The sequence below is a fragment of the Equus quagga genome, chromosome 4 (assembly GCF_021613505.1).
Source record: "Equus quagga isolate Etosha38 chromosome 4, UCLA_HA_Equagga_1.0, whole genome shotgun sequence".
Lineage (NCBI taxonomy): Eukaryota > Metazoa > Chordata > Mammalia > Perissodactyla > Equidae > Equus > Equus quagga.
Genome location: NC_060270.1, coordinates 125,347,427 through 125,362,563, shown reverse-complemented (window position 1 = coordinate 125,362,563; position 15,137 = coordinate 125,347,427). Strand labels below are relative to the sequence as shown.

Sequence of the window (15,137 nt, the reverse complement as noted above, 5' to 3'; positions counted from 1 at the left end):
AGAATGGTCCTCTGAATTTAATTTATGTAGGAATAAAGCAAGACCAAGACCACTCTGATCCTGGGCTTTCCTATTCTCAGAGATGTCAGTCTGGACCAAGAATTCACACCATCTGTTACTGTTTATATGCATTCTAAGTTCCCCACCCTCAGCTCTCAGTATGGTAAAGAAAAAAGTGATAGTGGATGAGACATGACACACCATTTCAGAATTAATAAAAATTTTAAATTTACCAATTTAAAAATAAATTCAGTCTAGTTCTTTTCTCTACATTTGACATGAAACTTTTAGCAGTGCTTTGAAGCTGTCACCAGAAGGAAATTTTCCTAATTAGAAGAAGTAGGAGAACAATTAGCAAGTCATTCACTCTTCTTGCTAAAATCAGTGAAAAACACAAGTCACTTTCTGTGTAACTTTTGGTTATTATACTTTTCAGCTTAAATAGGTTATGGTAGAGTCTTTGTTCTTTTTTTAACATTAACTCTTCACAAACTCTGATCTCTCAAATATTGAGAGCTTTTTATGGAAAACACAGTCTAGGCACTGAGATGGATCTAAAGTAGTGACAACTGGCCACAGGTTAACAATTTACTTGAGTTAATGAACGATGTACGGCAGAGTGAAATTCATACCAGGGTAAAGGAACATTTTTAATGCAATGGGAATTTAAAGAAGAAAGTAAATCTGACCACAGAGAAGAATGGAAATTTCAGCAATGTTTGGAGAAAGGATAGGGAAAAAGAAAGAAGAAAGAGCAAGAGAGTTAGGGGGTGAGAAAGAGCAAGAGAGCCCGAGCAAAAACAAGAGTGAGAGTTAAGGGAGAAAAAGCATTTCCCCATCAGTAATGCAAAATCCTGGGATTTACTCTGTCTAGGCCAATAAGGTGACATGTACCTTCCTAAACAATCACTGGGGGCATAGAATTGCTGATTGGCTTAGGCCAGGAGATACAGATATGGTCAATTCTCCTAAATCACATGACTATTCCACATGATGACAGGTGAGTTCCGCCAACGAAAATCTGGCGTATTACAAACACAGCGGTAGGGAAATTAACAAATAAACACTAACTACACATCATACAAATTTAGAAAGAAATAAATGAGACAATCCACACACAGCAATCACAGTGCCTGGTACATAAAAATAGGACTTAGAATGCACAATAATTATTATTACTTCTGTTGGATTGTTTAAAAGTTCCATGCTTTCATATCATAATGGCAACTGTAACATATATCTTTGTACACAAATATTTGTGTTCATCTCAAAGTATTCCTTTATTATGGCTTCCTAGAAGTGAAATTACTAGGTCAAAAAGTATTTGATCTTTTAAGCACTTTCATACATATCACCAAGTTGTTTTCCAGAAAGATATACCAACAAAGATTTTCTATAGCAGATGATAATGCTAATTTCAACCACAGTTGCCAGCAACGATCTTTTCTAATCTTTTGACAAGTTGATTGTCAAAAATTTGTCTCTTTTTCTGAAATGTATACTTCTTTAACAGAAAGTAAAGCACAACTTTTATGTGTTTAATTTATAAAATACTGATTTTATAATTTTTATTTTCCTTTTCGTGTGCTTTTTTATTTTTATGACATTTTAATGGGGTTTTCTGAGATTCTGATACAAACATTATGTCTCAGGACCTCTGAACTTTTTATTCCTTCTGCCTTCATTGCTCTTCTCCCAAATGATTATATTCACTCACTCACTTCCTTCATTAGATTAGGAAAGGCTGGTTTTCCTTAATGCCAGTTATATATTTTATCTACAAAATAAGGTAAGTTGCTAACCCTTACATTAAGACCTTAGCTATGAATTAATACAAAGACATTAAAGTAACTAAGTCATTATCAAAGGTGTCAAAGAATTTTATTTAATTAATGGTTAAAATTTTACTTGTCTAATATATTTTATAGATTTAAATTAGGTATAATTTAAAATTAGGTTACATTTTTTAATTAATTATCTTATTTAGTTTATCTTCTAACATTAGGACTATTTCCAAAACACTGCAAATATGGATTTTAACACCAACTTCTTTGGTAACAGAACTAGAATTACATCTAACTTTTCCAAATATTCCCCATATTTTCCTTCCTTCCTTCTTTCCTTTCTTCCTTCTTTCTTTCTGTTCTTCTTTCCCTCCTTACTTCATCTCAGAAGACAAAAATTACGAGTCAGTATACATTACTGTAGTATTTTAATATATCGAAACATATTCAGGTGATGAAAGAAAATATTTATAAAACACTTATGCTAAAAGCCACCCTTCATTTTTAAAAGATTTTATATTACCACCAAAAGCTGTAAAACTACCTAAATATATTTCACTGCGTATGGAAATAAAGCACCTATTCAATAAATGTTCTTATTAAGCTTTTTTGTAAATAGCCACACAATAGAAGCTGTTCAAATGAAAGAAATCAAGAAACTGTGGAGGACTCCTTAATGAAAAATTGGGCCAGAAAGCATTCATTAACTTGGATTACATAAAAAGTCATTAGTTTAATTTTTCCAGTCCTGTGGAGTTTAATTTTATTCATGTTAATATCCATGAAATGAGTAATGAATTTAAAGGCAAATTTCAGTGAGCCGTAATTCAGTGTTCCAATTTCCCACAGTTAAGGCAGGGGGTGGGGAGGGAAGTTTTACTAATCCTTGTCTCTATTCTAAACTAATTGCAATATCACCATAATTGGATATAATTAACTTAAATTATACAAACACTGTTCAATAAAATCTGCAATACCTTCTGTTTCAAAATAATTCAACACAAAAAAGTGTATAAAAGTATCTACTGTTAACCAATAATTATTATTTCACAGATGAGGAAATAATCTCAGAGATGCTATCATCGCAAGTATTTTATAAGATGATTGGTTACGTTTCAAGGCTTTTCTCCAGCAAATAAACATTTTCAGTATCAAGACTGCACGATCATTCTTTATGTTATTCTCATATAAAATATTAATATGCCATGTTAAACTGCTGCCCTTTTTTGCTCAATGGTATTTTCACATAACAGTATACATTTCAATCTTCATTTAATTTAGTATATACATACATTATGCTTTTCTACCACTACTGCCACCTGCCCACGAAAAAAAAAAAAAAAACAAAACTACATTCTCATAATAGCACCTTGAGTTTCCTTTGCAGACCTGTAGCTCTTCCCTGCCCCCTGACAGTTCATGTTTGCCTGGAGGTGACTCAGTGCCAGTTGCAAGACTGGCCGATGAGAGCACCATGACCATAGTCATAATTATTCACTCAAGAACGGAAATATGGATTAAGTTAAAACAAGGAAAATCAAATCAGCACCTTTTTCTAAAACTGTTTAGAAGGCAGGATCCCCTTCCACTTGAGGTGACAAACTGAAGGACTGAAAGTCTAGTAGCTATTCGCTCCTCAGGTTTCCTGCCTTCAAATGAATCCAACTCAGTGGGAAACAGAGCTATGAGAGAGAAATAAATATGAGTGCCTGGATTCAGCCATGCCTGAAGCATCACTCTAGAACTTTCTATTATGATAACCAATACATATTTTGTTTTGCTTAACTGAGCTAAGTAAATCAAATACAACCAAATAATCACTCTCAAATATATGTTATTTGCTAATACATAATATACATTTTATTGAATTTTTATGTGATTTTTGCTAAATTAAGCCAACAACATAAAATAATAATGAGCTAAAATGATTGATTGATATACTGAAAAAAGTTAAAATTGTCTACAAAATTGTTATTCAGCAAGTCTTTTGGTGTCTTGAAGATATCTGTTATGGTTAGAAACTGAAAAAAGACATGGAAGTTCAGATGAGTCTCGGCAGATTTTTCAGAATTAGGAGGGCAGAACCTATATACTTTAAAATGTTTGTTTTTTCTTAAGAAAACATGCAATATAGTCTTTCATCAAATTTAGGTTGGAGTATTATATTAATCACATCTTCACTTCTGTTGAAGACGATATAAATGTGATCAGTTTAAACAACTGTAAACAGATTCAGGATGGATATAAACAACTTTATAAGGATGATATGTGATAGGCGATGCGGAGCATTTACTAATTTAAAAACTACACAAGATGAATAATCTCTCTTCATTCCTGATGAATTAACGTTATGTTTTACATGAAAGCAAATAAAGGACTGATCAGCAGCTGACTAGAATTATTCCAACCTGATTCTACTAAAAAGGTGTTTTCTTGTTTCTTTGAAGCTCTTCACAAAGATAACAGGTAAGTAAATCTTTCCTGCCTTACTAACTGGTCATACAAGTTTCTAGAGCAATTGTTTGCTTTGACACCTGGACCTTTCATAGCTTTCCACTGTCTGATAAGGATTTGATTATCTACCATGTGGTATCTGAATGGCTTATCAAAAATAAAAACTTGAACTATCAGTGTTTACAGAACTGGAAAAATAAACCCAACTTTATAAAAGACTTAAGAATATATCAGATACTCAGGTCTACAATTTCACAATTTCATTTTGAAAATGGATGTACAAAATCCTATAAGGCACCAAAAAATTTCTCCCCAAGTATCAGCTGTAAAGAAATAAAAGTTTAGTTTACTGAAGCTCATTTTCTTCATCGTTCACTTGGAAAAAAAATTATGACCATTTTCCTTTTTTCTTAAATAGACTCAAATATAATATGCTATCTCAATATGCATTGCTCCACAAAGGCACCTGATTCTTCTCTGGAATTTTCTTCTCCATTTCTCCCCCTCTCTTTTAGACCTTAGCTTCATGTCAAACAGAATTCAGTAAACTATAATCACTGAAGAAAGAAATCATGGATTACAAATATATATTTGAATCATTCCTTCCCCCAATCCCACAGGATAGAGTCTATGCTATAAAATGAATATTTAAAATACTTATAATGAACAAGCATTATATTTACCCAAGCTATGAACATCTTTCTCTTCAGCCTTTTCTGTTACACATTTTCCTCATCAGAAGGGAGTCATTTCTATCTTGACAAAACATGAAAAATATCGCTAACTTTTTCAGTTATTCTTCAGTTACGCTGTGATATATGAAGATAGTTCCTATCTGGGAGCAAACAAGACTGTGATCATCTCATTTGAGCCTAATCTCCAAGGTGCCAAAATCCAACGATATGGTTTAGCAAGCCTTTTCTTTGTTCACAGACTTATCAGAATAATGAAAAGTGTGGGAATGCCATCATAATTAGATCAAGTCTAATTTCATTTGATAATTAAATATTTTATATGTGAGTTAGGTCAAAGTGACCTACAGAGCGCTTGCCACATGATGCTAACAAAACCTATTCTTCTCTCTCCCGGGGTATTTTCAAAGCAGTTATATAGCAAAGCACTTCAAAAGTGAAAGGTACTATACAAATATGAGATCACGTTACCAGCCAAAAAGGATGCATTCCAGGAGAAGTTATGACTTGTGCTGAAAAGGTAAAATTTACAACCAAATTTCCTTTTTCCAACAAGTGATGTCAGAGTCCACACTTGCATGTAAACTTTTGCAAAGACATTTCATAAGAATTCAACACTGAGCGAGAGAAAATAGAAGACCACGTAAGACCAAGTATATCCAATTTCCAAGTTCAAAGAAGAAAATGATCAAAGACCAGTCCTCATAATGCTCTGAATCTATTAGTAAGAGGAAAGTCCTCATGTTAGCCAGAGCACCTGCTCAGTGCTGTGCACTGGGGCCACAGATAAAGAAACGGAGCTTCGAATCTAGTTGAGGAGGCAGACATGCAAACAAATGACAGCTTGCTTTTATTAATGCTAAAACAGATGTCATCCTATTAAGCACCTGCATCTAACTTAATTCTTAATTTCTAAATAGTAATCTATTCAAACTAAGTCAGCTGCTGATGGTGATGAATCTGTAAGGTTTTTTAACTTTTTAAAATGTTTTCCCTGTATAATGACATTTTATTTTCAAAACAACCTTGTCCCATATGTAGGGCTGTGTTTTCCTCCTTTTACCAAAAAGAGAATCAATACTGAGAGATGAGTTAAAAGCAACAGAGCTAAGACCACAACTCAGGAATTCCGACTCTTTTAATTTCCTTTTCACAACTGGAGGCTAACACTTTAGTTGGCATGCTAAAATCTTGTGTACTATTTATCATTTTATTTCACATTTTTGGGGGTGAACTGTGTTTATGGATAATACTGGAAAAGAAAAACCCTCAGCCATTGTGGCTAAAGCATGCTCTTGTGAGAAAACTATTCTAAGCTGTGAATTCCTTATTGTCAAATGAAATAATGATGAAGTTTTTTTTTCAATTAGTACCTGCCAAGAAAACCGACTACATAAGAAAACAGACACAGTGTGAAGTCTGAAAGAATATATCAGATACTTGTACACCAATGAAAATTGCTGCCTAATCAAGGAAACCATACTATTCAACCTACTTGCATCTTGCCAGCTGAATTATAAGCAGAGCAATCACAGGCTCACTGTAATGTCTGAATTAGACAGAAATGGCATCACTTTCTTTGTATCTGGTACATAGTAAATGCTCAATAGATATTTGGGAAGGATTTAGCAGGGGAGGCAAAGAGCGCTAGAAAGGAAAAAAATCTTATCAATAGGTCATCAAGTTCCACCTGGCAAAAATCAAACAAAACAACAACACACACACAGTTAGTTAAACAGAAGTAGCACCACATTTGACAGATTGAAGGACAACCTCATCTCACATTTTAAAAACCCTACCTCTGCTTTTTGCCAATGTTACCTGTGTAGTCTTTGAGTACTTGCTCAGGGACTTTGCAGAGAAGTATTGTATTCAAGATGGAGACAACACTCTGAGATGCAATCTTCATCACTTTTGACAACTGAAAGAGTCTTACCGACTTACAGATGTCACCATTATTAAGTAAGTTTAACTCCCTGTAGAAGTTGTTAAAGTATTTTTAAGCCCCACCTTTGGATTGAAATAACTCATGAAGTAGTTAATGAAAATTAAATTGGAAGGAAAATTTGTGAATTAAATGAGGGAGCTGACAATTAACATATGCAGTGAGATTCAAGAAAAGCCTAGAAAAATAACCGAGAAACAGTTACTTCTCATTAATTGATTGCTTCATCAAGGAAAAAATACATGGAAGGCCAACCACAAGCAGGTCACTGGGAAGGCGCTGTGGGTCCTCCAACCACCGCTCCTTGTGCCTAAGTAATTTCTCACTATACTCAGACTAGCCATCTCTTGCTCCAAAAATGTCCGCCATGCCTATCAATTCCACCTGTGAGGGTCCTGCCTTCATCCTCCTGCTGGAAGAATAATCTACCTTGATGCACTCATCATAACCCTTCTGCTCTGAGGAGACTAAAGTGAGCATCCAAGCTAAGACTAGATTATCTAAGGCTCAAGAGGTGACCTAGTGCAACAGCTCCACCTAAACAAAGAAAGAGTGGATTACCTGGGTCAAGAACATGTTCCAGATTCTGAACTATGACATGGAGGAGAATCAGACTATTTGTAAATGGAGCAGAAGAAAAGACACATAGGGAGAAGATGCATTACAGACGTTATGAGGCAGTAGAAGTCATTAAGAATAACAATTATGGGTGATCAGAAACTGAGTCAGAAGAAGGTAGAGAAACATTTAGAATAGACAGAATGCTGGTTAGCAGCAGGAAAAGCAGACAGAAGGGAGCTACGTCATTCCAATGGCAGAGAATCAACTTTGTCACTAGGGGGCAGAGAGGGAATTGGTTCAGAGGAGCTGCACTGCTCACTCCCCACTTCTGAATCTTAGTCCCTTTTCCCAGGGTTCCCTTAAAGGCTGGCCACCTGCTTAGGATTCCTGTCTTCATCCCTAAGCTTAACCTTATTGAGGTAACCTCAGCGAGTCTTCTTCCTTGCAGAAAAGAAACCTAACATCATCTCTGCTGTCTGGTCTCCTTAACATCCACCCAAGGAATCAGTCTTAAAACCACAAACACAAATTCATCATACGCAACACTGTAAAATTAGTTTTTGCCACTCCATCAAATTAATACACTCTCAAAGAATTATACTATTCCAATGAAAAGGAAAAAACAAAAGGCCACAAAAATGTGTTATGCATCTCAAGTCGCTGAAAAAAGTATAGTCTCCAAAAAAGAAAATATGCTCATTTGTAGACATCTGTTCTTCTACAGCTCATTCAAAAGTAAAAGCAAACACACAAACCTCTGCTATGATTTTCTCTTTCTTCACAAGAACAATAAAGCAAACATAATTTATCTATGGCTTCTGTATTTTCTCTGTTGTGCTTAAAACACTTTACACTTTTTTGTAACTCAAGGCTAACAAATGTATTCACAGACTATATCAATATAGCAGAAAAATACAGTATTTTCAATTTTATGACCCCTCAACACCAAGAAAGACCAGACATTTGTCCTACACTATTCTTACTTATATATTAGATTTTATTTTCCTATGTTATAAATATTAGGTACAGAATTTTTATCAGACTTACAAAATCATACTCTGCAGGTGGGAGGAAGGAAGGAGGATGAGAAAAAGAGAAAGAGAAGGCTGAAAGAGAGAAGAGGAAAGGATAGGAGGTAGAAAGGATGTAAAGAGCACGAAAAAAAAAAGCTGCCGTGGGGGAAGAGATTGGAGGCGGGGGACTGCTGGTGACAAGTGCGCCCACGGAGCATCACCGCATCCTTATTTCCAGGCTTCACATTAGATCCCCAACCACCCAGCCTAGAGCCCCAGCACATTAGGGAAGAGAGCATCTAGGCTTTTCCATTTCTCATTCCGTGATGCTGGTCACTCTTTTTACTGGCTGAAGGCCAGTGCTGACCGCTCTGAGTCGCAGCCTCTTCTCATTCTGGTAAGAGGGTGTAGACACTCGTTCCTAGTTGCGCATCTCTCCTGTGGTCCTCGTATGTAACCATTTCTACCTTGGTGTCTGTGTCTGAGTTCCTGGAATCATACTGTACTTTTGTCACACTTTCCCTCCAGACCTGAAACTTGATAAATAAATCCCACTCCCTAGCATGGGCTGACCCAGACCTCAAAAAGAACACCTGTGCAAGCCCCGGGTGTCTACCTATTAAATGCTATCTGATTCTCCACGGCTGTGCCATACCCACAAGCTAAAGCTCCCTGTTGCTTCATCCTGGACTCCTGGAGCTAATCTATTTCCTCAAAAGTGCCTGGAGGTAGTCTAAGGTAACCTTGGACACTAGGCTTCTGTCCACCCACTGGAACTCGACCGGCAGCCCTACAACTGAGGCAACTGCCGCTGCACCGCCCTCTCCTCTACCCACCCCGGCCAGTTCACACAGACAGAGACTAATACTAAGATAAGAGAAAAACCAAAAACATTGTTCCAGGAACTAAAATTCACTCATTTAACCAATTTTTATTGTGTGTCAGGGCTATGTCCAGACAGGAGTGATACAATAATGAACAAGACAGATTCTCTGTCCTGAAGGAATTTATGTTCTATTTATCTGCATATATAAACTAAAATCTAACTACACATCAAGGTAAAATCATTGTCTGCTTGTTACTACAACAAATAAAAATACGTGAGCTCTTCTTTGCACTTCCTGGAGATAGAACAATCCAAATTAGTTGGGCTTCATTACAACACAGATAAAGATGCTGAGGGCCTAAGCACCACGAACCTGGTGCTCTGAATATGCTGCTTGGAATGTAAAATCTTCACTTTGCACTGTGAACTCTCTCCACAGACATCTCTGGACCAGTAAGCAATCCTGGGGATCAGGAAGGGGTCTCACTGGGCACTTTCCCTCCACATAACAAAGAACGGCAAACGCCCACACAGAAAGCCAACAGGGCTTTCCCTGGGATTTGTAAGCACTGAACAGCAAAAGGACATCCTATTACTTGAGCACTGTGAACAGGATGACAGGATAGGAAAGAAAAAGTATTTATTTATTTAACTACAGTAAATAATTCTCCTGAGCAATACAAAGGGAGTTTGGCTAGTTCTAAATAAGACAGATGAGAAAACAGCCATAGCATACATTTAGCCCACTTCATGTAAACTGAAGATTTTTAATATATCTTTTGAAAAACTGCAGTATTAGATTTGATATGTTTAATAGAATGCAATCTATAAAATTCAACATTACACAAGCATATGAAGTACGACTAGCGAGACAACCGCCACTGGTCAGTTCCCAAAGGTGTCACAAATTAGACATGTCTAAATAAGCCCTTATATTCAGAAATGCCACAGATGCTCTGCTTCCAAATTTCTCACCTAGGAAAATGTTGCCAGCTCTTCAAGTTATATCACATTTGTTCCTTTTACTCAACTCTTTATATCCTGCCACGACATCTTATCCACTCTACTTTCAAAAGAGCTCTAGAATCTATTCCATCCTCTCCATTCCCACTGCCAGACACTGATAACCTTTTGCCTTGAAAACTGGACTAACTCTCCTTACCCACTGTGTCTCCCAGTCCTCGCCCTGGCAGCAATAGCTCAGAAATGCAAATCTTGATTCTGCCACCCACCTATTAACCATCCTTCCATACTTTCTTGGAATTTACAGTATAAATTTTATACTCCTCCATAATTCAGTCCTTGCAAACACCCTAAACCCATCTCTAGTCAACCACTACTTGATGCATATCCATTGCTTTCAAAAATTCCTGTCTACTGGATTCAATTTCCTGAGTGACCACAAAGTTACTGCAAAGCATTTATGAAGCCACAGGTGCACCAAGTACCTTCTATAGACTAAAAATGTCGCACACAGACACATACTATAAATGTTCAAAGGTAGAAAAATGAACCCTTGAACATACCAAAGGCAATTAGATCCTATAATTCTGAATTCGTACAAATATAACTGACAAAAATAATGTTTTCTAGAAGAAAAATAGGCAATGATGTTAACAGAAAAGATATTGAGAATCGGGAAGCGGATCATTTTTCAAAATTTAATATTTCTACAGCTCCTGGGAAATTAAGAGTGAGGAAGGCTTTCAAATCACTTAGACAGCTGTATCGTCTACCTGTCTTTACAATCTGTGTTTATTTTAATTAGACAGAACCCACCTCTGACAGAGCATCAGTTTCCTTTTCTGTATTCCATTCCTTTTAACTGGTTTAATTGGTGACAGTTCTCCACATGCTTCAATTGTTAGATATTTTGTGGAAAAAGCCACTCTGCATGCTAAAAGAAACAAAGAATGTTCTACTCTCTTGGCCAGTATTACCTATCAGCCTTCTAAATCAGATAATAGAGGAAGAAATGGAGAGAAGTGATCCATGCTCCTTAACGTTCAGAGGCTTGTGAAAGAAACACAACCATTATTTTGACATATGGCTAGGAAGACTATAGCTACTCCTTTTGTGAAAAGGCCTGGAGTCATCTATGAATTTAAATTTAAGGCTTTAGAAGAACAAGCAACAAACTATTAGGTTTACTTGTCAAGTCCTGCAGGCACTAATAAGGGAATAAACTTCCCATCTGCTCAGTGTCAGAAAGAATCATAAGTCTTCGACTGTTTTGTTTTTTTTATAAACATGTACAGGTGAATAAGGCATTCTCAATAATACCACTTGCAGAAATAAAAGTCAGTTATACCTTAGAACAATGTGTCTCAAAATGAATTCTGAGAAATGTTAATTCTACGAAATACAAGAGGTGTTGTGCACATACATACATACACACACACTCTCCATAGTCAGACAGATTTGGAAAACATTAATTTGGATAAATAAATGTAAACAACGTTTTCACTATGGTATTTCTCATGTTTTTAATATATTATTGTGTATTTTGAAGCTCACAAAAGTAGATTAGTGGACACTCGGTCCTGTTCAAAACATCCACGGAGACATTTGATCCACTCCAAAAGGTCCTTGATATTTGGTCCTGTCAAAAATGACCATGAGCATATCTGCTCCAGGCCAAATGGTCCTCGATATTTGGTCCTGCCAAAAACATCCACATGTAGAAAACGTCCCCAGGTTCAAATAGCCCATAACATTTATTTATACTTTTGGCTTACAAGATTAGTACATAAAAAATACTACCATTTTTTATTAGTCCAATAATTGTGTTGTGGCTGTATTGCCAATAACAACCCTTCTTGCCTCAGTAGCCCAGCTGGTAATGGCCCATGGGGTTAGGTAGATGATTTGGGGTTCAAATCCTGCAGAAGAGCAGGATTTATATTAACTATGCACACAGAGGAAGAGTCCTACAGTTAGAGATATGCAGAGGACAAGTCGAAGACGGGATCTTGTGAGGCATGGTGAGTTAATAGTCACTGGGCATTTAGTTGGATGTGGTTGGGTGGTTCAATAGAGTGGAGTTTGAAAGGAGGAGTTTGGTCAAGCTATTATGTAAAACTGGCTATGAACACATTGATGTAAACACTTTACATAGCATTTCACTTGTTCGTCAGGAGTGAGAACACGTGTGGCTTTCCTACCACATCGCAGTCGGTTATAATAGCCTCTATGAGGGGATATGAGCCGATATGAGGGCAGCTAATTAACGCCCCTACAACTATCCCATTGCCCAGGGTTAATGGGCAATGTTTCCCTTGAATCGATGTCCTATTAAGGTACAATCGTGGGAAACCGCAAGAAGCATCTGCCACTATTTGGAAGGGTTTTAGTGGGTGTGACTCCCGCTCTTACCTGCCAATCAGCGTGCACCCCGGGCTGGTGCCTACCTACTAGCTGATCCAGGCCTGCTTAACCAAGTGTGGAACCCATAAGACATTAGTAAGGTTTTCCCTACCAGTAAACCAGTGACCATCAGTGAGACACCTCCAAAAGAAAAAAAAAATTACCCTTCTTCTGTTGCTTGGCAATATGACATCTTGATTTGAAAATCTCAGAGGAATATGGCAGAAATGGTAGACTCACACACACAAAAAAACTAGTGCTACACTATAATGTTTTTTATTACTATTCCCATTCCTTTAACAGGGAGAGGAATAAAAGATACTGGCGCTGTGACGAGAGGAGAATCCGCAATGCCTGATGTACAAGTAGTCAGGATTTAGGTAAAATTACAGTCATTCAAGACAGGACAGGAAAGCATCGGCACCACATTAGTGTTGAAAGGGAAGTAAGAAAAGCCCTGAACAGGTTAAAACAACAAGCAGAAGAACCAAATGCAACACCATTCCAGGTACTTCAAGGAACTCTCCGTGATACTCACAATGAAGAGGTCCTGTTAATGCTACTAGACAGACACTCATTAAAGAGGCGCATAAATAGAATGCAAAACAGACATCAACCTCCAAACCCAAATTCATTGCGTGGAATTAACATTCCAGAGGAGTATAAAGTGACCAGATGTGGAGAACCATTTCTTATGCATGATTCCAGTGCTCAAGATGACAAGAGAATTCTTAGTTACACAACTATGACAATATTCGATATTTAAAATGCCAGTACCACGTTATTCAGTGATGGCAGCTTCAAGATTGCACTAACACAGTTCACTCAGTTATTTACTGTATACCACGTAGTACTGGGTTATACTATGCCATTAATTTATGCACTAACAATGAAAAGGCAAAAAGACACTTACAGATATATATGAGAGAAAGTACTTGTATTTGCACAGGAAAGAAATCTTGACATTAACCTTTTATTGTGCATGATGAATTTCAAGGTTGCAAAGATGAATGTGATTTGACGACTCTTACCAGATGCACAAGTAAAAGAATGCTTGTTTCACTTTTCAGACTGCAGTGAAAAATATCTTCTTTTTGGGGCCAGCCCTGTGGCACAGCAGTTAAGTTTGCACATTCCGCTTTGGGGGCCCAGGGTTCACCGGTTCAGATCCCAGCTGTGGACATGGCACCGCTTGGCAAGCCATGCTGTGGTAGGCGTCCCACACATAAAGTAGAGGAAGATGGCCACAGATGTTAGCTCAGGGCCAGTCTTTCCTAGCAAAAAGAGGAGGATTGGCGGCAGATGGTAGGTAGTGCAGGGCTAATCTTTCTCAAAAAAAGAAAAAAAGGAAAAGAAAGAATGTCTTCTTTGGGTCTAACACACAAGTATATGACAACAGAAAGTAACACTCATAAATGTGCATCCATGTTGTTTGGCTTCCATTTGTGACTATGGAAGATGTAAATGAAACTTTTGAGTATGTTAAGAATGAAGAAGCAAATTTAGATAATCTAATGGATTATGTTGAGAGAGTGTATGTCCTTGGAAGGCATGAAAGAGTCGGAAGAAGACCAGAGGCTCCAAGAGTTCCCCCAGGAACTTGGAATGTTTATACACTAGTAGTGAATGGCAAGCACAGGACGAACAATGCAGTGCAAGGCTCGCACAGCAAATTTCAAAAACTGATAAAGGTAGTGCATAATCTTTCAATTTGGAGATTTACTGGAGGGTTAAAAGACAAACAGCAAAGCAATGAACAGGTTATCACTCGGGTTCTTGGTAGTCACAGTCAAATACAACTTCATGACAATATCAACAAAATCAAATTCGTATAACCAAAACTGTTAACAGATATAACAAATATAAAGCCAATAATCAGACCAATATATATCCTTGAGAGCAAATGTTCATCAACTTAACCGCCAAACTTCATGACAAGGAAGAACAAGAATAAAGAGGAAATCCAAAATTCATCATCAATTACAATAAAAATAACAAATAAAATTTTTAAAAAGTTAAATGTTTGTATTATTTAACAAATCATGGACCCAATGTCTCCATGGACATTTTGGGCAGGACCAAATACCCAGGATCTTCTCGGCATGGACCAAATGTCTCAGTGGACGTTTCGGACAGAACCAAATATCAACTTTTGGAGTGGACCAAATGTCTCCACGGACATTTTGGATAGAACCAAATGTCCTGTGAGGCCAAAAGTATATCATAACATGATTCCTTATTTTATGTCACCAAGAAAACACTTTTTCATGGAGTATCTCCAGAGTTTTATTCATAATGGTCCCAGAAAAATGAAGAGATAGAGATGGTTTCATGATTAAAAATTTTACTTCCAGAAAATAAATCAATAATTACAACCTAACTCCTGACTGAAATGCAGAAAGATCTGACATGCAAGTACTCAAGAGTATATGAAATCAGGTTCATAAAGAAGCTATGAAATAATTTTTATTTTTTAAAATTGAGCTGACAATATAT

At 36.9% G+C, this 15,137-nt stretch overlaps 1 protein-coding gene across 3 annotated transcripts in view; it reads right to left on the bottom strand.

Moving 5' to 3' along the window:
- The window catches only part of LOC124238640 (PTB domain-containing engulfment adapter protein 1), a 270,866-nt gene that overhangs the window by 185,892 nt on the left and 69,837 nt on the right, over positions 1-15,137 (bottom strand). Inside the window, exon 2 of one of the 3 annotated variants that reach the window (XM_046659822.1) lies at positions 3,334-3,466. The exons of the other annotated variants lie outside the window; for them this stretch is intronic. The gene's annotated coding sequence lies outside the window, so the exon portion shown is untranslated. The remainder of the gene's footprint in view (positions 1-3,333; positions 3,467-15,137) is intronic. 3 annotated transcript variants of the gene reach the window in all.